We start from the raw sequence: 24,596 nt of genomic DNA, 5'->3' as shown, positions 1-24,596 counted from the left end.
AGTAGGGAACAGCAGGAAGAGAAAGAGGGGGAAGGAGACACCTCACTGAGCTGGGAGCCCCGATGTGGGCTCCATCCCAGAACCCTGGGATCATGACCTGAGCCAAAGGCAGATGCTTTACCAACTGAGCCACCCAAGCATCCCGCATCTTCTCTTTAAAGGAATTGAAGAGGTCTGCTGAATTGTGCAGCTCAGTGAAAACCCAGAACATGTACCCACTTTCCTCAGTCTTCTCCTAGGGAGCTCTGAACTCTGAAACCTAGCCAGCACCTTCAAAGGCCAATTCTTTGTCAAGTATCTGGGCCTCATTACCTAGGGAGGTAGCTTATTTCAGAGTTGCAAATCCTGAACAGTTTCATGTCTGGATGAGCCATAGGTAGTGCTGGCAAGGCTTTTTCATGAATAAGACAGCTTATTATTAAGTTTGGGATCAGCCCAGGGGCTCTTTCCCTAGATCCCCTTCTTGCCCTGTCCTCTTCCCTCTAAAGAAAGAAAAAAAAAATCTTTATCCACTCAAGTTAGAAACAACCCACAGCCTCAGGTCATGCTGCTATCCCTCAACTGGTAATGATGTAGAAAGAGGAAGAGCTTCTCACTGATAACCCCAAAAATAACTTGCAGAAATGCTATCACAGGGTGTAGAGGTGTTCCAGTCATTGACCTGGAACATGGGACCTTCTAGAGCGCTTCACAGAGCCATGCTTCTTCCAGGGTTCCTTCCCCAGTGCTTCTCACTGCTTGCTCTTCCATCCTCTGTACTGCCTTCCTCCGGGGGAGCCCCCCCTTCCCGAGGTCACTTCCTGATGCCATTCCTCAACTTAGCCCCTATCCCCCCCAAAAGCAATCAAATCCATAACCTAATAAGGCAAAAGAATGAGGAGAATGTCCGCCTCCCAGCCTCTCCCCTAACAGGGCGCAGGCCCGCAGCAAATTTGGAAATTGGAAAATGTTACAATGGAGGGACAACTGACGATTGGGGGAGTAGTGGGGGTGCAGGCGGACCCTGCTGGAGGGCCACCCGGTTTGCGCTTTCCAAATCTGGCCCACACACCCCTCTCGCACAGAGAAGTGTATGGAAAGGAACAGCCTGAGTCAGCCGTACCTCCTTTTGGGATTCACGGGCCCCAGGAGAACCTGAAGCATACATAGACAGAAGAGTCCTCGGTGAGAGCCCCCTTGGAGGGGCACTCCTCCGTCACTACTGGGACTCACAAATCGAAACACGTTCTCCGAGATGAGCAGTTTTCTTCCCCTTGACTGTGCCAGGGTTGAATTAGCCCGGGCGTTAATTAAAACTTGTCGGCACTTAGAGTAGGGCCCCCCAGAAACCTGTCACCCCTCCTACATCATTATCCCAGGCGAATCAACCCTCTCTGACGCAGTTTCCATTCTCCACTCAGAAGGAGGAAGGGCCCCTCTCCGCCTGGGAGCCCAGGTGGAGGGGGGCTGACTGGGCCAGACCTACTTTGTTTTGGAAGGTCAAGCTTAGTAATTAACCTGAACGCTTCTGGGAGGGGGTGAAGGAGAAGGAACCAGCGCTAAAGATGTGCCAGGTCTTTCAAATTGCTAATTATCAGCAGGCATGAGGTCATCCGTAAATATATCTAATACTTTAGCTGTAATTAAGGTGCTCATTAAAAGTGCAGGGAAGTTTTGTTTTTTTTTTTTAAAGGAAAAAACACAAAAAGCCTTTGTTTCGACTTGACAGGATGGTTCAAAACAGGCGGAGGACTCAAGGCACAGGACTAGTTTCCTGCCTTAAGAACCTTTACAGGAAATCCACTGCAAACAATATTGGTGACCCTGCCAAAGAGGCAAACCTGGGGTGATGTCATTGTTCGGAGCTGTCATTGCGAGCCTGGCTTTGGGGGAGGAGGGTTGGTGGGATTGAAAAAGGAGTTTGTGAATGTGTGTGTGTTTAGCTGTCCTCAGAAGAGGCAAGTCAATTGAAAAGCAGGGCGGGGAGGGAAATCATAAGTGGGGGGTCTTTGAAATATTCTTAGCTGGGTTCAACTTCTCCAAGTTTAAAAAATTCTCTCTTGCTATTTTTGCTCCTCAAAATGCTGCTGCCTTTTTAAGAGACAGCCTTTTCTGAGCCATTCCGCATTTAGTGCTTTTCTCTATAGTGGGATTTGTGGCCCACAAGGCAGGGTGCTAAGTTCAGCACTAGGTGAACGCTGCCACTCCTCTAAGAACGAGAGGCTCCGTTGTGAAGTGTGGAAACTGAGACACAGGCCTAGTTTCGTGTGTCTGTTTTTTCCACAAAAACCATTTTGGAAAACCACCCATGCCATGAGTTGGCACCTGTAAGTTGTTAATCTTCCCATGTGCCTCCAGGAGCCGTCTGGAGCATCTCTGAAAAAAGGACAAGCTTAGCATCTTGTCATTTTTCTTCTGGCTGGAAGTCTAACAGAGAGGCATAAACACAGTCTTAAAATGAAAGCAACAAAAATAAACTCAAACCAGCCCTGCATGAAGACATTAATGCAAAATATGCAAGCTGGCTTGCTATTTATACGGCAGAAGGCAGTCATAAGAAGATCCAGGCCTGGTTAAGGAGAGTTATGTCTTTTGAGGTGCTTGTTACCCAGAATTCCAAATAAACCATGGATGATTTACTCGGAGGAGGTTCTAATGCGGGGTCTCCTTTCATGTTTGCACAGTCTGGTCTCTTGATGAAAGCTCTGAAATGCTAATGCAGGATCAGGATACAGTTTGGAGTGCCCCCTGCACCTTCCTCTCCTTAGAAAACATCCTAACAGCTTTAAAAGGAAGTTTGAGGATTAAATATAAGAGCCATGTAAGTTTCCTGAGGTTCATATCCTGTGATCTGTTAGTATTCCCGTCCCCTCCCCCGCCCCCCAACTGATATTTACCCAGACACCATGTTAGGGTGGAGAGATAGCAAAGAAAACTAACCTACCTCCTCTCCTCAGAGCATTTACATTCTGGAGGGGAAAATGGTCAATGAAATTAATGGCAAAAGTGAATTGGATGTTAAGGTGACGTGTACTTATGAATGTGACTTTTGGTTTACTACTCTCTCATAAATTGACCTCCGGGTGAGTCCTGAGCATTTGGTTCCTGCTGTGTGGGTTCATAAGTTCCCCAAGGCTGAGGGATCACTGTGGGATCCAGCTTTTCTTAGAACTGTCCTGGCTTGAGACACACTGCTGGAAAGAGAAGGATGTGGGCAAAAAGGATGCTTCTCTGGCCAAGGAAGCCAGAGTTGCAGTTGTCCACCATCAGTGGCATCTAGACTTTGTATGTGGGAGAAACTTCAGTGCCTCCTCAGTCTGGTCTTAAGTGAATGGGTGGAGGAGTCTAGAAGCCATAAGACTGCTGTTTTTATTTACATTGTGTGTGTGTGTCAGCTGGGGAACTGGTGGAGATCATGGTGGGGTGGTGGCAAAAACCACAGCCAGTGCCTGAGAAGATGGCTGCCCTTGGATTTGTTCGAGCTGCTGCTTGATTCTAGATCTGCCTTGGGCATCAGGAGCCATGTTTTTTTGTGGTAACCACCAGGAAGCTGAGTCCCTTGTGGCCTCAGGAAGTTGGTGAGGTTAGCACCACTTTTTGATGGGCTCGTAGCAGTCCCAGGGCTGACATCCTCATGGTTGTAGTCCTGGGATTTTGTTCTTTGGGAACACTTTGGAAATCATCCCTTGGAATGCTAGCTCACTTGCTAATTAGGTGGAAGCAAGAGTTGAGGGAAGGAGAGAGAGGCAGTTGCAGCCCAGCCAAAAATCTCAAGGCTTGATCTTCAATGTATGGAAACTTTAGCACTTTTCTGATCTTTAGTGGAAATAGCTGTTCACTCTTAGCACCAATTGGAAAGTGTGGGCAGCCGAGGGGGGTGTCATTCCTCTTGGGCCCCATAAAGCCAGTATATCCTGTTTCTAACATTTTCCTGACCATACCTTTGCCCCATGTCAGCCTCCCAGCCCCACCATTTGGTCAGAATGCCTGGAAAGAATGGCTTCGAGGTCCCCCAGGGAATTTGATGTTTCCATTCTGGAGTTTGGGGACCACAGAACACCCTCCATTCCCACCTGGGATTTCAGGTTGTCTCTGGATCTGTGGGAGCATAGCGCAGTGGGATGGTGGCCAAAGGAAGCTGGAAGCTGAGTGGGGGTGGTTTTGTCACCCTGGGTGGGCGGTCCTGTCACTTGGGCCATTGTGAGGGGAATGGATGTGAGTGCTTCTGGTTTTCTTCTGGAGCTGAGGGACTGTGGTCCTGGATTCCATAAGGCAGGTGACAAAAACCAGTGAAGTAGCCTGGGTAGGGCTGTGGCAGACACTGTTCAGCTTCATCTGATTGTGGCCAGGTGGGAATGAGTGTCTGGGATTTCATGTTCCAAAAATTTGGAATGGAGTTTTAAGAGGCGATTAATTCAACTTAAAAAATAAAATAAAATTAAAATAAAATAAAATAAAATAAAATAAAATACAACAACTAGCAAGCTGAACAAAATGGGGCCTTTATGGCCCCTAGAGCTACCCATTTATGACCTCTGACCTTGAACATTTGCATGCTCTTGATCCTCTCTGCAGTTTCCTTCAGAAGTTCCTTCTTTCCTCTTGACTGGATTTCTACTGCTTAATCCTCTTACCAGGAAGGAGAAAATCCATTTTCTTTTGCTCCTTGTTGACAGCTCTGATAAAAGGTGGTTGAAATGAATGGCAGTGAAAGCGGGTTGCCTTATCTGTGGTTTTCCATCTTTGGGACACCCCCCCCCCCTTACCATAGCTAACAAATAGTTGGCTCCTCAAAATTCTCACCATGTACATGTTTTAGGATCTGGCTCCATGTTTCTGTGAACAAAAATAGCAGAAAGGTTTTTATTGTTTTTGTTTTAGAAGGTCCCTAACCACACTTACATACAAAGGCAGCTATTCTTGACACACAATAACCTGGTGAACAATGCCAACGTTCAAAATTAGCTGCCAGTTCAAAATTTGCACCCAAGTGGCAGGTGTACAGAAATACTCATTTAGGAACGATCCCTTTAATTTGACTTCTGGAAGATATTGGCAATCCAGATTTTGTGAAAGAGACCAATTCTAAGATCTTTTCTTAGAAAAACCACAATGCAGCACTAATTACTGATGAGGGTTGATGGATTTCAGAAAAATGGGATGTACTTGGTGTGCAATAAATTTGTTAACTTGAAAAAATTTTTTTGACGCGGATTCCTGAAAAATTCACATAATTTTTTCTAAGCTCCAATCGAGGCTCCTGTTAATTGTATGAATGGTCCCACAGAAAAGGATCCTTGTTGAACTTTGAATTTGGACCTTCTGTCTGGGAAGAGCCAGGAAACTCTCCAGAAAGCCATCGCCCTCAACTTAACTTTTTTGGGCTCTGTTGCCTCCGCACTGGCTTGAGTATTTCCTGGCTCAATTGTTTTCTCAAGCTGGCCTTGAGTCCTTACATGTTATTTGTGTGCCTAGAAATAGCTGGAGGAAAAATGGTTGTAATGCTTTGCATTGCTCACTGCCTCTCCATGGATGGAAAGTCTCTCTGAGAGGGAAAGCACTTTCCACCCAGAAAAACAGCTGGGTGGAGGAGACTTCGTCACCCTTGTAGGCCCGTCACATCAGTCCAGCGGGGTTCTCACACTACCACAGCAAGGAGGGTGATAACGTTCTAGCTCTCCACAGATCGTCAGGCCAAGGTTCATGAGGTTAGAGACCAAGTAGGAGTTCTAAGTGGGTTCCGCTGCCAGCCATTTGGACCATACATGGGTGTTTGTTTTTCTTATCTCTGTCTGTCCCTTTTGGTGGATTTGGGATGAATAGAGGAGGAAGGAAATGAATTATGGAGAAAGGAGAGGTAGAGCAATGCATTGGAGAAAAAAAAAAGAGAGAAAGTGAAGCCTCCTCACCCATTTTAGATAATTGATCCCACTGTGGTTGATGAAGGAGATGAGGTGGTCTACGCATTCACCGTAGGCTGAGCATTTATTCAGTATGTGCCAGAAGCAAGAGTAAAATGAGCTATTCCTTCCTGTCCTCATCAGGCTTACAGCCCAGTAGGGAAGATAGGCTTTCAAAGCAGCAACAAAAATCCCAAATACTTAGTGTTCCAAAATGTGATCACGTTTATAAAGAAAAAGCAGATCCCTTTAAGAGGGTGCAGGGGGGAATTCGCTGTCATTAGGGGATGGTGACAGGGAAAGGAGACTTGGATGGTGCGCAGGAGTCAGCCTGGGAGCAGAGTGTGGGAAGAGAGAGAATGGGACTGGGGTGGCTGGGGCCCAGTGGGGAAGGGAGTACAAAAGGAGGTCAGAAAGTTGACAGCGGCCTGGATGTGCATCTGGTCAGGATCTTGGGTTTGATTCTAAATGCAATCAGAAAGCATTGATTCTATAAATACATATTTCATGCCAGTCACTGTTTGGGGGCTCTGAGTATACAGCTGTGAAAAACCCCAACAGAACCAGCCCTGCCCTCATAGGGCTCCCAGTCAAGTGGAACACCATGGAAACATGTCCTTTTTTGATGCTGGGACAGATCCCATGACACCTCATAAAGCATATGGCACTTTTCCATCTATTCCTTAGTTTTATTGTCACATCAGCCTTGTGTATTTTTTGTTTGTGTGGGTTTTTTTTTTTTTTTAAGATTTTAAGTAATCTCTACACCAAAATGGGGCTTGAACTAACAACTCCAAGATCAAGAGTCGCATGTTCCTCCGACTGAGCCAGCCAGCCAGACACCCCTGCATGTTTTGTTTTGTTAAGATTTTAGTTACTTATTTACTTGAGAGAGAGTGTGCATGCAGGTGAGCATGCACACATGAGGACACACACACGTGCACACACGCACACAAGCAGAGGTGCAGTGGGAGGGAGGGGCAGATGGGGAAGGAGAGGGACAGCCGACTCCCTGCTGAGTGTGGACCCCCCCCCCCAGTCACGACCCTAGTCACTACCCTGAGATCACGACCTGAGCTGAAACCAAGAGTCAGGTGCTTAACCAACTGAGCCACCCAGGTGCCCTTGTTTGTGGGTTTGTTTGTTTGTTTTTTTAAAAAGGATTTTATTTATTTATTCATGAGAGATGCAGAGAGAGAGAGAGGCAGAGACACAGGCAGAGAGAGAAGCAGGCTCCATGCGTGGAACCCAACGTGGGACTGAATCCCAGGACTCCAGATCACACCCTGGTCTGAAGGCAGGCGCTAAACTGCTGAGCCACCAGAGATCCCCCCCCCCCTTTTTTTTAAAAGATTTTATTTATTCATGAGAGACAGAGACAGAAGGGGCAGAGACACAGGCAGAGGGAGAAGCAGGCAGAGAGCCCAACGTGGGGCTCGTTCCTGGGACTACAGGATCAAGCCCTGGGCCGAAGGCAGGCTCCAAACCGCTGAGCCACCCAGGGATCTCTGTTTGTGTTTTTTAATAGAAGTATAGTTGATGCACAATATTACATTAGTTTCAGGTGTACAGCAGTAGTGATTGGCAAGTCTGTATATTATGATGCTGTGCTCACCACAAGTCTATCTACCATCTGTCCTCACACAACACTATTACAGGACCATTTAGTATATTCCTTATGCTATACCTTTTATCCCCATAACTTATTCATTCCCTAACTGGAAGCCTGTATCACCCACTCCCCTTCACCATTTTGCCTGTCCTCCTACACCTCCCCTCTGACAACCTCAGTTCCCACCATTTGTGTGTTTCTGCTGTTTATTCATTTGTTTAGTTTTTCAGATTCCCTGTATAAATGGATATTTGTCTTTCTCAGTCTGACTTATTTCACTTAGCATCGGCCCTTTTAGGTTCATCCATGTTATCACAAATGACAAGATCTTACTCTTTTTTATGGCTAACATTCCATTGTCTGCATGTATGTGTGTAAATATACCATATCTTCTTTATTCATTCATTTATTGATGAATACTTGAGTTGCTTCCAATGTTGGCAGTTACCGATAATGTTGCAAAAAATGTAGGGTTTCAGCCTTGTGTTTTTATTTCCACCTTACAGATGAGGGAACAGATTTGCAGAGGTTATGTACTTGCCCACAGGCACTCAGCCAATAAGCAGCAGAACCAAGAATCAAACCGTGCTCTTCTCTTTCTGATTATTTCTCCCATGTCAGGGCTGAGCGATTGGTTCTCTTCTCTGTGACTTCATATGCCTAGGAGTAAGACTCAAGTGCTCTTGGTGATCCTTCATGGACTTCAGGCATGTGTTGGCATCAGAGCACCTACGATTTGGGTCCTGGGGAATGGGAGAGGAGAGAGTTGATGATGGCCCTGCTTCAGTAGCCTAGAGTTCTGCGAGTCTGTGAGCATGTCACCTTCACCTCAGCACCTTAGATTGGAGACAAGCATTTGACAGAGCAGGACTGTTGAAACGGTGGTGTAATGTTGAAGAGTTGACTTAGCTCTCTGGCCAAACCAGGTGATGGCAATAGGAGTTGTTTTCTGTGTTGCTGGTGGGAGGTGCCCAGCTACATTCCTTTGCAGGCAAGCACAAACTAGATATTTTTGAAATTGAAGGTCTAAAACCAGCCAAAGAATTAATCCTGGTCTGAAAAGCATATGGTGAGACTATAGCCAACCTGACTTGGGTGTTGCCTTTTCAGCTTTGTTGGTTTTTAATAAGTCTAAAACTATGTCTCAAGAGAAAGGACTTTTGCGAACATCTTAAGCCAGGTTCCTTATGGCTGACAGTGGCTAACAGTGAGGCCTGCAGCCATGAAGGGTTCAAGTCCATCTTATGTTCATGTGCACCTTGGCTGATGGGGTGCTGAGCAGATGTTTCAGCTGCTATCATGGACTTTCCTGATGATAGGTCAGCTGGATTGGCCCAACTCTATATCACCTAGCTGAGAGGCCTTGTAGCAAAGTGAAAGCAGGCCCTGGACATTGGGCGCTCCCAGGGTCCACAGCGGTGCCAAACAGAGGCTGAAGCTGGGCCTGGTGTCTTCTCAGGCTTTCTCTTGCCTTGGAGGCTGTAGCATGAACATAGGCTGTGAAGCCAGAGAGGCTCCAGTCTGGTCCTCACCCAGTACTTACTGCCCAGGGCACCTTGGGGAAGGAAGCGTCAACTTCCTCATCTATAGAATGGGTTCAATAACATATCTATGTCCTGGTTGTAATAGTCCAGTGAGGGATGGTGTGGGACTTGTCTGGCACATTGTAGAGTTCAGTACATGGTGGCTCTTTTAATAACTGCTCAGTCTCCTGGTTTGGGGGTTGGGATGGAGTCTTTCTGAGGTCTCATCCTGTTGGATACGGAGGATCCTTTGGAGGTAGGAGGTTGGGAACTGTTCAACTAGGGAACTGCAGGCAAGAGTGCTGTCTTAGGTCTAAACTTGAAGCCAGCTCCTCTTTGAAGATTGCACTTGAGTTCTAGAAAGTTCAGTTGCTAGATGTCAGCATTAAGCATTGAAGGGGTCTTCATTGAAGCGGAAGTGAGATTCCCAGAAAGAGGTACCAATCTATTATTCATCCTGATTATCTCAGACCTGGCATGGTGGATGGAGCCTCTGTGGCTCAGGGGCAGACTCAGTATTGCTGGGTGAGAAAACCAAGGCGGGAGAGAATGAGCGCTTTGTATAGCAGTGTCCTGTGAGGGGGCTGTAGACTTTTCTGAGGGAGGCAGGTGGGCCCCCCCAGGGCTCTGAGGAAGCTAGATGAGGTATTATGTGTCCTACAGAGCACACCACATGCGTCCTTCCCTCTGGGAAGCCTTCCACCCAGGCAGGGCAACTGTGGCCGGATGTGGAAGGTAAACAGGCAGCCCTTCTGCTCTTTACTACAGACAGGCCCGGAAAGGCCCGAGCTGTAGCTTTTCATCTCAGGAAGCCCTGAGGTCCGCCTGGCTCTCCTGAAGCAGCCTCATTGTCCCTTTGCAGGAGCATAACCAGGTGCCCCAGCTTCTGTGGCACCAGCATGGCCAGGTGCCGATGCTGAAGTTTGAGCAGCAACCCTGGGCCCTCTCCCCTCCATTTTCTCTACTTGGGAGCCAGAGAATATTCTGCTTGAAATCTTGATTGATAACCCTTGCCCTTGGGATCAAATCTGGAAGTCCCCTGGGCCCTGCAGGATCTTCTCACCCCTTCCCATCCTATCACTGTGCTCCAGGCACACCAGCTGCCTCTGCTCCATGCTCTTTCCTATTTGTGGAATCCTTTCCATCCCCTCCTGCTGCCAAATCCCTAGCAATCCCAGCTCCTGCTCATTCATTAGATCTGAGTTTATACTCTTCTTTGCAGAGAAATCCTACCTGACCCCTCTAGCCTAAGGTTCAGTACCTTTCTTAGGGGCATGTCTGTCATCTCTATTTCTCCTTTTATTTATTTTTTTTTATTTTTTATTTTTTTCTCCTTTTAATTGGAACCATCCTTTGCTTTCTCTGCTCACCATGAGACTGTGAAGGCCTTGAGAACAGAAACTGAATCCGTTCTGTCCATGGCTGTGTCCTTAGCGTGATGCCATCACATGTCTGGCAGATACAAGTGTTCAGTAAATAAATATTTATTGGATGAATGCAGAAATAGCCAATCAAGCAGGTAGAATGGACCTGCCACTTCTCCATCCATCACTTGTGTGTCTCTCCTTGATGTTAAGAGTAGAGATTGAGTGTCCACAGGCCCTCCTCTGAGAAGGCACTGTCACTCTCCAGAACCAGGCTGTCTCTGCAGGCCAGTTGAATCCCATCTAAACGCGGCCTCTCTGTTAAGCTCTGCGCTCTGGAACGTCCTAAGAAGTCCTCCCTTGGGTCACTTCCAGCCCCAGTAGGGTAGCCAGCTGTCCTCACAGAGTTGTACATCAATGCCTGTAGTGATGAGGCACAAATAGGATGCTTTTCGAGTGGGGAAAGGAGGGAAATCATAGTTAGAACAGAATCCTATTCTGTGCAAATATTTAACAAGTTAGATGTCCGCACGTTGTGTGCCAGGCACGGGTCTCGGCAGCGGGACACAACGGTGATTAGGACAAGAGGAAGGCCCCTGCCTTCAAAATGACACAGGTGGCTAAATGCAGGAAGACCTGTCTTTTTTTTTTTTTTTTTTTCTTTATTTAAACTTCATCCTTTTATACAGAAATTGCTACCTATAAGTCAAATTAACTCATATGGTAAGAGAGCGAAGTGTCTTGTTTCTAGGGATAGCTGGAAAAATCAAAACGTAGCCCATGTTTTAGCAGGCTGGCCACCTTCCTGAAACCCAGCTCACTATTGTACCGTGGTCTGGGGCAGCCCACTCATCTCCACATCCTGAGCTGAGCCTGGAGACATGCAGGACCAGGAAAGGAAGCTCAGTCGGGCTATCTTTGGTGGCCATTGTTATTTATGGGGCATTGGCAGAGAAGCCCAAACCATGGAAAATCTAGAGAAAGATAGGCTACATGGTGTGGTTGAGCAGAATTCGATAGCTCCTCGTTGCTCTCCAGGCCATGGGACTCAGAATGACAGTCTGCCCTGTGTCTGCTGTCAGGCCTGGCCTTGGGCTTTGTCTGCCTCATCCCTCCACACCTCCCTCACTGTCCACGAGAGCGATGCTGGGGGAGCAGCCACTCTCTGTTCCGAGTCTGTGCCCCTGGGACCTTCTCTCTGTTCGGGACACAAAACCTGAGACTGTTTTTCCTTCTAAATACAACTTTGTTCTGCAGGAGAGGAGAAAAGAGATTGTTCGTTTGACGATAGTGAGGTGTGCTCTGATATGCCTCTGAAAAGGGCCCATTTGCCCCAGCAGCCTTTGCTGGGTATAGTGAGAGGAGAGGAGCCCAGGGAACTTAGTGGGAAACCAAAGCTGGGGGCAGTGGACTCTGTGTCTCTCTCATAGGAAAATAGAATGGTGCTGGATGGTTCTGTCCTGGGAAAAAGAAGTGGGCTTGGATATTGGCCTTGGTGATTTTAAAAATGTGTAAGCCTTTGCTTGCTGATTCTGTTTTCTCACTTCCCATATACATTTCTGGGCCCCGGCTGCTCTCTTGGCAATCTCTAGAGACTGGCTAATTTCTACCCCCAAGAGGGGATGGATTTGGCGCTTCCCCTGCACCAGGCACTGTGTTAAGTGCTGGGGATTCAGGTGGTGGTGGCTGCCCTCCTTTCTCAACATCTATGCAGTGCATGATCCTTTCAATACACACACACACACACACACACAGGAACATTTGCAAACAGAATCCGTATGTACCCATCACCCAGCAGGAGCAATTATCATTTTGCCAAACTTGTTTTCAGCACCGTCCAACACTCCACTTTAGAGTATTTTAAAGACAACTCCAGACATCACCCATAAATGCGCCTTATGTTTAACTGATACGGATGTATGTTTTCAGTATAACCACACCACACCCTGTCACACTTGATGCTTCTGACATTGCCTTAAGAAAAAACCAGAAACTCCTCCCCTTTGCCTTCCTTGACATTACTGTCTCTCTATTTCTTGACTTCCTCTCATCCTCGTCTCTGGCTCCTTTCCCTCTACCCACCTCTTAAATGTGTGTCCTTTTCCCTGGAGGATTTTTAAGATTTTATTTATTTATTAGAGAGAGAGAGAGCACAGGCAGGGGCAGGGGCAGAGGGAGAAGCAGGCTCCCCGCTGAGCAGGAAGCCTGACTTGGGGCTTGATCTCAGGACCTGAGGATCCCAACCTGAGCTGAAGGCAGACACTTAACCTACTGAGCCACCCAGGCTCCCCTCCCTGGAGGAATTTATCCTCCCTGGCCTCTGGTCTTACCGCCCTGTGCAGGACTCCCGTGTCTCAAGTCCCAACATACACATTATTCTCCCATGCAATGGTTTGCTCACGTATCACTGTCACCTGTTAGGCTCTGAGGTCTTTCATGGAGGAATGTGGCCTTACCTCTCCCTGAATGCTGGGCACCAGTACCACTCCCGGCCATGGGAGCAGCTCAGGAGATGTTTAAATGAGTGACCAAGGGAAAACGTGACCCTTCTGCCAAGTTTTAGACTTCAGTTTCTGAGTGCTGGCTGCTTGTGCAGCACATAATTCACTTTCAGCATAGCCTAGACCGCGCTCGATCTGCAGGCCCTTCCCTCTGGGGCTTTTCTGCCCGGGTTGGCCATTGCCCTGCCCGTGGGTCACATCCAGCTCAGAAGCCTGGGAGTCATCTTGTGACTTCTCACCCTGCCTGGAGGGGCATCCAGGTTTGCTCATTTCTGTCTCTCAAGTATCTCTGCAGATGCTCACCTTCCTCCTTTCCTTTGCTACTACTGGTGCCCTAGCTCGGGTCCACACATGGGCTGCTTCAGGGTGCACATTCCAGTCAGACTGTCTGGGTGCGGCTGCAGTGCTGCCATTCACTGTGTGGCTCCGGTGAAATGCCTTAACCCCTCTGTGAGGATAGTGCCTGCGTCCAGGGGCTGTTGTGAGACCTCCGTGAGTTAATGCTTGTGTGCCCAAGTCTCCTCAGCAGTCTCCCAGCTGTCTTCACTCCAGGCCCCTGCTTCATCGCGTGTTAGCCCTGTGAACGTTTCTTTCTGAGACTCATATCTAATCAGGTCACAAAGAAACCTGCCCCTCATGGCCCAAAGAATAATTTTGGAGTTCTTCAACCTCTCTGCCTTCTGGCCCCATCTCCTCCCACTTCTCAGGGGTCCCTGGACATCTGCCCATTGTTTTTTACGCTCTTGATGTTTCCACCACATGGAATGACCTTCTTCCCAGGTCATCCCCTATCAGAACACTGCTCCTCTTTCACAGCCTGGATTGGGTGTCGCCTGACCTCTACTGTACTCCGATCACACTGCCCAGCCTATAGTGTCCCTCCCTCTCCAGCCCGACCGCACACTCCTTGAGGGGTAGAGCTGTCAGGTTCTGTAGGTCTCCCCAGACTCTTGCTTGTGATTCTCTTTACTTGTCCTGAATCTCAGCTCTTCCAGGAGATGGGAAAGTAACCTGCAGGCCAGTTTTACCTTAGTAGTTGTTTAGTGAAAGAAACTGAGGATTTTTCATCCCCTCTGCCTGTCGTTTTCTTTTTCTTTCTCCTTTCTTTCTTTCTTTCTTTCTTTCTTTCTTTCTTTCTTTCTTTCTTTCTTTCTTTCTTTTTCTCTTTCTTTTTCTTTCTCTCTCTCTCTCTCTCTCTTCCTTCCTTCCTCCCTTCCTCCCTTCCTCCCTTCCTTCCTTTCTTTTTTTTAAAGATTGTATTTATTTATTCATGAGAGACACAGAGAGAGAGGCCAAGACACAGGCAGAGGGAGAAACGGGCTCCACGCAGGGAGCCCGCAGGGAGCCCGACGTGGGACTCAATCTCCAGGACCAGGTCCTGGGCCGAAGGTGGCGCTAAACCGCTGAGCCACCGGGGCTGCCCTGCCTGTAGTTTTCTTGTTCGAGAGGAGAGTATGCTGTGGAAGTTAGAATTCACGGCAAGGGTTTGCTCCCCCCAGGAAGAATGGCTGCCAGCTCCGGCAACTCTGCTGTGGATTCAGGCTGCCTTTCTCTCGTCCTCCCCGTCAAATTCTATCTGTGGGCACCAGGCCAGACATTGAGGGAACTTTGGGATCTAGGCCTTCTTATCTTCCCTTTGTTTGTTGCTCCACCTTACAGAAGGGAGCAGGCTTCCACCATCTCAGACTGGAATGGCAGCACATGTGGTGTCTGCCTTCTCCAGCCGCCTGCCACCCACGGAGCTGAGAGGATCAAAGGCTTTAGCAGGGAAGGGAAGGGAATTCATGTCAGTGGCACCAGAAACCCCCCTTTCCCCTTCCAGAGCTCCACAGAGCCCTGTCTTACACTCATACTCGATCCGGTGGGATGTAGCGGCTACCGTGGAAGGGCCACAGCCACTTGGAATAGATTTCACATGGAGGATTTGAGACTTAACGCCATGGTATTTTTCAGCAGCACAACTGTGTTTCAAGTTGAGTCTTGTGTATCTGCCATTTTTATAAAATAGACAAAAAGAGCTGCTGAGGGTTAATTTGAGTAGGGGGCACCTGCCCTCATCACTGGCACCCCTCAAGGCAGAGCTCTTTTGGGATAGCTGTTTGAAAATCACTCCTTGTCCACTTCTCCACTCTTGTTGGCCTTGTTTAATCCCAGTGCTCAGAATAGTAGGTGGTGTGTCATAGATGCCCAATAATTTGAAAATTAGAATGAATGATTGCAGTTTGGTTGGGGCTCAGAGCAGTGTCTTCTTCTTGGGGGGTGGGGGGGTAGGGGCTAGGGGCTGCCCAGGAGGGGGGTTGTCTGATACCAGCATTTTGGGTCCAGCCTGGAATGAATGACTCTGGAATCCTGGAAGGCCTAGTCAGTCACCTTCTTTGGTTCTCAGGCAGTGTCAGGGAACTGACACCTAGCCATTTTGTTCTCTGTGGACCTGAAAGGCTGTGCCTCCCAGTACAGCTCCTGTTTCTCCTTTTTGAACTCCTCTGAGACAGAGCAGGTGGTTGGGGCTCTCTGAACCCATAGAGGACTGGCTGTTCTGCTCCAGCCTGAAATCAATTTCCTCCAGGCCCTGCACTGAACCAGGCCCTGTGAACAGAGGGAGGGGTCTAAGCCAGGCCTCCCCTGCCACGTGTGAGAAGGAGAGTGATAGAGCCACTTGGCCTGGGAGCCACCAACCTTCCCCCACTTCTCTAAAGGGCACACAATGGCAGTTGGGCTGCACCTTTGTTTTATGAGTCACCAGTGATAGCCTGTCATAAATTGTTATTTCCTATACTTTCAGAGCTTTATCAAGCCTCTCCTGTGCAATCCGGGAACAGATTTGATGCAGGGTCAGTTAACACATTGTGTTGAAATCTGTCATTGTGCCCATATAAGGCAAACTCCTCAGGTTACTTTTTACCTTGGCAGAATCACAGGAATGTCAAGGTAACCAGGCCACCTCAGCATAGCTCTGATTCTCGTTGGGTCACCTGACTTGCCCTCCCTCTCCCATGACTCACCCTGCAGCCCAGCGCGAGGCCTCCGGTGCTTATGGTGGATGGAATTGGCCAAGGGCCTCTGGGACTGCACTTGGTTTTGTGTCTTCCTTAGAATGGGTCAGGTGAGAAAAACTACAGGAGGCACCTTACGTGGTGTCTGACAGCAAGATCCACAAACAAAACAGTCTTGGTCAGACTTGAGGTTGATTAGGAGACGTGTGGATCCCAGCTCTGACACCTTCCAGCTGTGTGACCATGGGCAGATTGCTTCAGCTTTTGGAGCCTTATCTGTAAAATATAGAGCACTCAGAACAAATTCTGGTAAGCATTAAGTGTTCAATAAATGTGAGTCATTTGTACAGTTAGATTAGGGGAAACCTCATACCCCACCCAGTCATAAAAACACCTCTTGCTCTCTTTGAAAACTCAGCTCCATAGCAGCACTAATGGGTCAGAGAGAGCTGGAGCACTTGAGTCCTCCCTGGAAGACTTGACCCCACACCTTCACGACGGCGGTCCATTACCTCTGTGCTTCCCAACACACACGCACAAAGCCACTCCTCTGTCCTGACAGGGCCAGGAGTCAGATCTACCCCTGAGAGCAGCAGGGGCCTCCTCCTTCGCTGACGTCACACTGCTCCTGGAGACAGTTGCCCCTTATGACTGCTCTGTGGTTTGGCCAGGCCTTAGTACCAGCCCCAGGAAGGCCTGTAGGTGGGGCGAGCCGGAGTGGGAGCCTAGCCCTGTCACTCTGCCAGGGCAGACGGTTTCACCATTTTTAATGGAGCGATTATGAGTCAGAGGTTTCACTCTCTCTCTCGACTGGTTCCTCCCAATCCTGTAATTACCCTTTGGCTATAGAACGTTATTTTGGTTTTTCTTTTTTTTTTTAAATCCTTTCAAGACACTGTTGATACTGTCCTTTTGTGTTCAAGGGATCTAAGACAGAGTGAAAATAGCAAAGGAAAAAGACCCCCAGAGCCTGCTTACACGAGGCTAAGGGCTAGAGTGGATAACTCTGAACACCACCAATTACCTCTTGGCAAACTCCGAACTCTAAGCCAGGAATGTTGGGTCTGAGGCACCTCCCAGATTGACGATGGATTCATTCACTCCCTCACCCAGTATTCACTGAGCCCCTGCTCGGTGCCAGCTCCAAAGAGGAGTTGCACTGAGCCTCAGCAGAGGGTGGGCAGGCTGATGAGTACTCAGCACCTCCTTGGGCCCCCTGCCAGTGCTGGTCCACTCAGGGATGAGAGGAATTGATCATGCAGATAAATGCCCTATATTCTCTTGGCCTCTGAACTCACCCTTCTTCTCGAAGGGATCATCTTACTCCCGGGCTCTGAGTGGGAAGCCAGTGGGACAGAGTACATCTGAAACAAATTTATGTCTTGAGTGTTGCCCCAGGCTCTAGTCGTCAAGAGCACAGATTTCTAGACCAACTAAGTTCTGCCCTAGTCATGTCACCCGTCCCCAGACACCCCTCCCAGCTTTCACTGGAGTAGGAAAAGGTTTCTGACCTGATTGGTGGACCATTAAATCAGAATGTCCCAAAACAAGAAAAAGGAAAGAATCACCAAGGAGGAGTTGTAGTTGTCAAAAGCAAAATCTGCCCCACTGTTAGAAATCGCTTGTAGGCCTGGCATAATTACCCTTCCCCTACCACAGCCCAGTTTGTGGATCATGTAAGTTCCAGCAGGAATCAGGCTGTCTGCTAGAGGGTGAACAGAGGGAGAAATGGTGGTATTTGCCCTGCCTCCACATGCCACCTGCCTTTTCACTTCTCAGTTCTGTCGGGAGTTTCTGGGCTGGGCCTTGGTGGCTCAGGGCAGAAGTAGCACTTGCCTGAATGAGACTGGAGTCTGCTCAATGCCCCCTCTTGCTTTTTCTCCCCCAGTACCAAATGCCTGTTACCTAGGTAAGCAAGTCCATGGGTGGATTGTCCACGCTGAAATGATAAATCTAAAGACTTGTTTCTTAGGCACCTGTTAGGATTCCAAGCCGCACAGTCTCAGGGCCAGAATTGGCTCACTTGGCTATCTTTCTGAAGGATCAAAGTTTAAACCAGACGATCTTTAATCTCTCTTCCTACCCCGAAACCTGAGCTCAGCTGTAAGCCATTGAAAGTAAATGGGGTTTTTGTAGTTCAGACTCCCTGTTCTTCAGGTGAAGCGCCCCTGTGCCTGATGGTTTCACAGCAAAATGCCAGGTTGGGCGAGAGGAGGCGGAGGGCATGTCCCCAGTCTCTGCTGCTGCCCTAATTTAAAAACTGCCTTTTGGGAGTGGAAGTTTTCTCTTTTAAAGGTAGCTATTTCAGGTAGGCCTCACCCATCTCTTCTTCCTGCTGAAAAGCTTTCTTTTGAGAGCTGAGTGCTGCCTCTACCTCAACCCTATGGGCCCCAACTACCTTTAGTTGAGACCCTTATCTCCCTGTGTGCTCTGTGGAGAGGGCAGCGTCTTCCCCCTTGGGGAAGACTCATTTCTTTTGAGTGTAATCTGAGTAGCTTTGGGTTGGCTGGTTGGTTGGTTGGTTGGTTTTCCGTGTGTGGGATAGCTCCGGAAAAGGTCCATTTAAGAACAGAAACAAGTTTAGACTGGAGGACCCCCTCCCCTACCCTGGGTTGCCTCCCCCTGCTTTTCTGGGGGGTTTCTTTTAGCTCCATGGTCCAGTTCAGTTCGACAAATCCAGGGGCTCCTTAGTTCTCACTGGGCCTTGGATTCCTCACTTACAGAATGAGGGAGTTAAATTAAAGTGGTGATTCTTAACCCTGGCAACATGTTAGACTCAACTTGGTAAGCTTCTTGAATTTCATTATTCAAGACCCATCTCCAGGGAATCTGATTCATTTGACCTGGGGTGAAGTAGACATTTTTATGAAACTCCTAGGTCCCATGTATTTATTGTCAGTTGATCTCCATTAAGGGTGAAAGACATACTAAACAGGGAGAGTTTTCTTTCAGTTTTTTTTTTTTTTTTTAAGATTTTATTATTTATTAGAGAGCACACACACAAGCAGAGGAGGGACAGAGAGGGAGAAGCCGACTCCCCGCTTAGCAGGGAGAAGTATCTGGAGCTTGATCCCAAGACCACTTGAGCCGAAGGCAGACCCTTAACCGACTGAGCCACCAGGCACCCCAAAAGAGTCATCTTTTCAATAAATAGTGCTGAGACAATTGCATATGCACATGCAGATAATGGAGTTGGACCCCTACCTCACACCATATACAGAATAATTCCAGCTGGATCAAAGACCTGAATGTAAGAACTAAAACTATAAAACTTAGAAGAAAATGGAGACATAAGTCTTCATGACCTTGGATTGGCAGTGGTTTATTAGGACACCAAAAACACACATAACAAAGAAAAATAGTTATCTTAGACTGAGTGAAAATTAAAAACTTTTTTTTTTTTTGCTTCAAAGGACACTCAGAAAGTGAAAGTAAAAAGCCCTCAGAATGGGAGAGAATACTTGCAAATCATGTATCTGATAAGGGTGTAGTGTCCAGAATATATAAAGAATGCCTACATGGGATCCCTGGGTGGCGCAGCGGTTTGGCGCCTGCCTTTGGCCCAGGGCGCGATCCTGGAGACCCGGGATCGAATCCCACGTCGGGCTCCCGGTGCATGGAGCCTGCTTCTCCCTCTGCCTGTGTCTCTGCCTCTCTCTCTCTGTGTGACTATCATAAATAAATAAAAAATTTTAAAAATGCCTACATACAACAATGAAAAGACAAATAGCCAATTAAAAAATGGGTGAAGGGGGGATCCCTGGGTGGCTCAGCGGTTTAGCACCTGCCTTCAACCCAGGATCCTGGAGTCCTGGGATCGAGTCCCACATCGGGCGCCCTGCATGGAGCCTGCTTCTCCTTCTGCCTGTGTCTCTGCCTCTTCCTCTCTTTCTCTGTGTCTCTCATGAATAAATAAATAAAATCTAAAAAAAGAAGAAAAAATGGGTGAAGGATTAGAAACCTTTTCCAAAGAGGTTAATACAAATAGTCCATAAGTACATGAAAAGATGCTCAACATCATTAGTCATTAGGGAAATGCAAATTAAAACCACAGTGAGGGGATCCCTGGGTGGCTCAGCCGTTTAGCGTCTGCCTTCGGCCCAGGGCATGATCCTGGAGACCCGGGATCGAGTCCCACATCGGGCTCCCTGCATCGAACCTGCTTCTCCCTCTGCCTGTGTCTCTGCCAATCTCTCTCTCTCTCTCTCTCATGAATAAATAAAATCTTTAAAAACAAACAAACAAAACCAAAATGAGATGACACCTCACAACCACCAGGATGACTGTAATCGAAGCGTTCAATAATAAGTGTTGGCAAGGATGTGGAGAAATCAGAACCCTCATACATTGCTGATGGGAATGTAAAATGGTAAAGCCTCTTTGGAAAACAGTCTGGTCGTTCGTTAAATGATTGAACATAGAGTTGCTGTATGTCCCGGCAGTTATACTCCTAGGTGTATACCCAGGGGCGCTGGAAATGCACATCCACTCAAACTTACACATGAATGTTTGTAGCAGCCTTATTCACAGTAGCATAGGTAGAAATGACCCAAACGTCCATCAACTTGTGACTGAATGGGTAAATAAAATCTGACACATCCATACAATAGAATAGTACTTGGACAAAAAGTAACAGAGCATGGACACCCAGTATAACGTGGATGAACCTTTAGAACACTCTGAATGAAAGAAGCCAGACACAAAGGCCACATACCACGTTATTCCATTTATATGAAATGTCCATAAAAGGCAAATGCACGGAGACAGAAGGTAGACTAGCAGTTGCCAGGAGCTGGGCGTTGGGGGGACAGAGTGCTCACAGTTTGGTGAAAATATTCTGAGATTAGATAGTGATAACTGTATAGCCTCATAAATAACCTAAAACTCACCGATTTTTTTTTACTCTGATTTTTTATACTTTAAAAGGGTGAGTTGTATGGTATGTGAATTCTAACTCAATTTAAAAAAAATGGTTCTCCAAACTATGCACCTCGTTAAAAAGAAGTACGTGCACACCTAGGATCCAGCAACTTTGCCTCTGTGTTGCATTAGTCCTCTGCTGTTGGCTAACAAATTCCCTCAAAGCTTAGTGGCTTCAAACAGTATTTGTTATCGTAAAAATTGAGAGAAAAAAACACCAGAAGAGCTTAAGAGTAATTCTAATATACAGCCAGAGGCAAAAACCTCTGGGCTTAAAGGGTCTCTGGAAGCATGAAGAACTAGGTCTGATCATATAGTAAAGGAATACCTTTACTCATTTGGTAGTCAGATAGCCAGGCTAAAGGAAGGGAGGCTTGGGGAAAAGTATGTGGTGTCAGCCACTAGTGTACAACCAGCAACATGGTGAATCCTAGGGGCGGGGGTTGGGGGAGCTGGCTTCACCAGCTGCAGCACTGATGCCGTGGGTAGCACCTTTTGGAATAGAAAGGATGCAGTGATGAATAGAGCATCAACTGATCACTTACTGCACACTATGTGTGTATAGCCCTGTTGTTAAACGTTCACATCATTGTCTGTTATCCTCATTTTACAAAGGAGGGAGTGGAAAACAAAACAAAACAAAACAAAAAAAAACAAAGGAGGGAGTGGGAGCTGAGAGAGGTGACTTTGTTTTCTATGGCCACACACAAGTGGCGAAGTGAAGGTTTGAACCCATGTTTGAGCTTTGAGGGCTCTTGCTCTGGAGCACCGTGCCACTTTGTCCTCTCCTTGGCCTGCCTCCTAGTCCGCTCATTGCTACAGTGTCCCGGCCCAGCCCTTGAACCTAGGTCTCAGCAAGTCCAGTGGCCCCAATGCCTGGGCAAACAAGGCACCTGAAGACTCCCGTTCCCCTTCCATTGGAGTGGCAGGCCAAGAGCATGTCTTCCCTGGCTCATTTTTGGAATATGTACAGTTCCAGGATTTATTTTTGTGAACTGTTGAAAGCAAGCAGTTTTATCCCTAAGTTGGGACTCTCACCAGTATAAAATGGGATTAGAAACCACGAAGTCATCCGTGACTGGACATGAGAAGCCCCCAAACCATTCTGTTGGTTCTAAGGTTTACTGAGCACCAGCTGTGCAATGCGGTGGGGCCCTGCAGCCAACAGGACTCGGCTCTCACGGAGATTATGGTACACTTGGGAGGGACACTGGTTACGGACAGAGGACATAATTTCTGAAAGTAACAAGTACAGCAAATACGACGTAACAGAGTTAAGTGATTGTAGGGTGCAGATATCAAGATCGGAGAAGGCTTTTTGAGATGATGTTATCTGAGGAAAGTCCTGACTGATGAGCAATAGCCAGCCCTGTGAGGAGCTGCAGGAAAGTTTTAGACCGGTGCTTCTCAAGAGGTAGGGACTGCACTCCAGAATCAGCCTGTTGCAGCAGCAGCAGCACATGTGTTTCCGAGAGCTTCACAGGGTGATTGGCTGGGGCGGAACGTTGGCTACTGGGGAGGGGGCGTGGGGGAGAGATGGTTTCTGGAGAGACACGCAGGACCTCTGGAATGCTCACTACTCCGCTCTGTGGTATTTATACCTCTCCTTCAACTGGGAAGTCAGAGCTTTTTCATGTAGGCTGAGAAAACTCCGAATAAGGCAACGTCAGGCCAGGACCTAAGAAGCATTCCATATTTCTCTGTAATTGCTTTCAAATTAGGTTATGTCATCATGAGGCAGGCACATGCAGCATGCCCGCTTTGCCCTTGGCTAGCTGTGGAATTGGGTTCTGGGTGGGCAGCTCATTGTGTCCCCCATGCTACAAAACCACCAGCCTTAATTTCCCCCCTCTGGCTGGCCTGCATCTGTCTACATGGTAGCCCTGTTATCATGAGTGGTTCATCTTCTTTTCTCAGCCTGCTCCCTGGTTTCTGTCCCCTTCAGCTGTGGTTAAAGGCAGTGGGTCTTCAAAACAGTACTTATGTGTACAGTCTCAGAACTGTTCAGAGGCTCACAGATTCCCTGGACAATCCATACAGCTGTTGCCAGGGTGATTGCCTTTTTGCTGGGCTGCTGGCAACCCAGATTCCAGTAGGCTGAGGCATCGGGCCCTGAAAGGGCCTTTATAGTTGGTGGATGAAGCCCAGAGGCCAGGAGAGCAGTTTCTGCTTTCAGGAAATGAAAAGATGCCCCACTGGGGCCAGGCCTCGTCAGAAGCCTGGCAGTAGCCAGGCAGATAGGTGATAAGAAGGGTGGATGCCTATCCTTGGGATAAATAGCTGTCCCTCCCTTGTGTCCAAGCCCCAGACACCCTTCCTGAGGACCCGTGGAAGCAGGAACCATGGGCAGCATCAGAGGCCACACCAGGCAAGGTGGGAGTTCAGGAGGTGGGACGGCGCCCTCCCCCTCAAGGCAGCTGATGCCCCAGCGGAGCGGCAAACCCAACACGGTATTGCAGAGCCGAGGTTTGAAAACTCCCAGCACCGTAGGGAGCCCTGTCTTGCCTCCGTGTACCCTGGGGGAGTTTGCTATGGCCACTTCCAGTCAGTCCTGGGCCTGGGGAAAAGATGCAGCTGGTCCTTATAGGTCAGGCTGTTGGCCTGCGATATGCTGCTAAGGGGGTGGGCAGCACACACAGCAGAAGGCGGGGGATGCCGCATGAAGCAGCAGAGAGTTTTTCCTAAAATTCTGTGAAGCGTGGTGTCAATGGAATCCACATGTGAGGATCTGCTGCGTGAGTAGGAATACTGCAGCCTCCGACCCTGGTCCAGGAGCCCTCCTTGCCAGGGCTGATCATCAAAGCCAGCGTGCTTGCCCCAGCCAAGGCGCTTGGCCGAGCCTGTTTGTAGGCCCAGACTGACTTTGCAGGAGACTCCCTTTATTCTGGGTTTAGTGGAATTCCAGTTTCCAACAGATACTTCCCTCCATACCACCCCCTTCAGTATTACCACCATGTTTTGTAGCAGGGACCTTGTTTTGTAACAGGAAGTCGTTGAGAGAAAGAGGGAAACAAAGTTTTTCCAGCTGGGTCAGCCGCATCCCGCCAGAACCCTTTCTTGCACTCACCATCACTCTGCCCGCTGGAATACCACTTGGTTGCCCTGGGTCTTCAAATGTTTGTTTCTTATTTAGTGACTGCCCCCAAGTAGAGTTTAACTCTTTGGGTTGGGGGAGGGAGTCATCGATGAATGGCTCATTAAAGCCTCCCCGCCCCCACCCCGCCACATTCCTGGCTGCTTAGGTCACCTCCCAAACAATATCCATCATTCATTCCCCCTGCCGCCCCGACATCCTGGCCACTGGGAGGGGTCCCTGTGACACAGGAAGGACTTTATGACCAGCATGCTAGACCTCCTCTCCCTCCCCCCACACACAGAGTGACAAAGCAGAAACAGCCCAGGGGCCCCTCTGAAGCCTGCCTTCCCTGGTGCACCACAGCACTGGGAGTGGTGACTGGATCCCAGCAGAACCAACAAGCCCATCTTTCTCCTTCTACCCCTTCCTCTCCCCCACTCACACCCTGTGCTATTTTAACAACCAGAGAAGAATCTTGAACAGGCTGCCAGTGTGCAGAGGCAGGTTCTAAAGCCTCTTCTCTGTGGTTTTCTTCACATGTATTCTCAAAGACAAGTCCACATCCTTCCTTCCTCCCTAGATAGGTCAAGGGCTGGGTGCAGACTCCCTTCTCAGAATGGCAAGGACAGGCGGGAAGCGGCAGAGCCACCACTGGTGTTGTTTTGCCTGCCTTGCACTGGGTCCTGGCCACCCTTTAAGAAGCAGGCGAGCTTCGGGAGGCACAGCTC

At 48.3% G+C, this 24,596-nt stretch overlaps 1 protein-coding gene and 1 long non-coding RNA gene across 8 annotated transcripts in view; one reads left to right on the top strand and one right to left on the bottom strand.

The window, feature by feature from the left end:
• ACTN4 (actinin alpha 4) overlaps window positions 1–24,596 on the top strand; it is a 72,978-nt gene that overhangs the window by 15,824 nt on the left and 32,558 nt on the right. The window lies entirely within an intron of this gene.
• LOC144286436 (uncharacterized) lies at window positions 1,637–24,070 on the bottom strand. Of its 2 annotated transcripts, none has more exons than XR_013354501.1 (5): window positions 23,860–24,070; window positions 15,882–16,148; window positions 4,783–4,815; window positions 4,520–4,657; window positions 1,637–2,762 (listed from the first exon to the last, which is right to left on the bottom strand). It is a non-coding gene; the product is annotated as an uncharacterized LOC144286436 (long non-coding RNA). The 2 variants fall into 2 exon arrangements; XR_013354500.1 differs by lacking the exon at window positions 23,860–24,070 and adding an exon at window positions 16,385–16,529.

Source organism: Canis aureus, chromosome 1, assembly GCF_053574225.1.
Source record: "Canis aureus isolate CA01 chromosome 1, VMU_Caureus_v.1.0, whole genome shotgun sequence".
Taxonomy (NCBI): Eukaryota; Metazoa; Chordata; class Mammalia; order Carnivora; family Canidae; genus Canis; species Canis aureus.
This window is presented reverse-complemented; position numbering and strand designations above follow the sequence as displayed.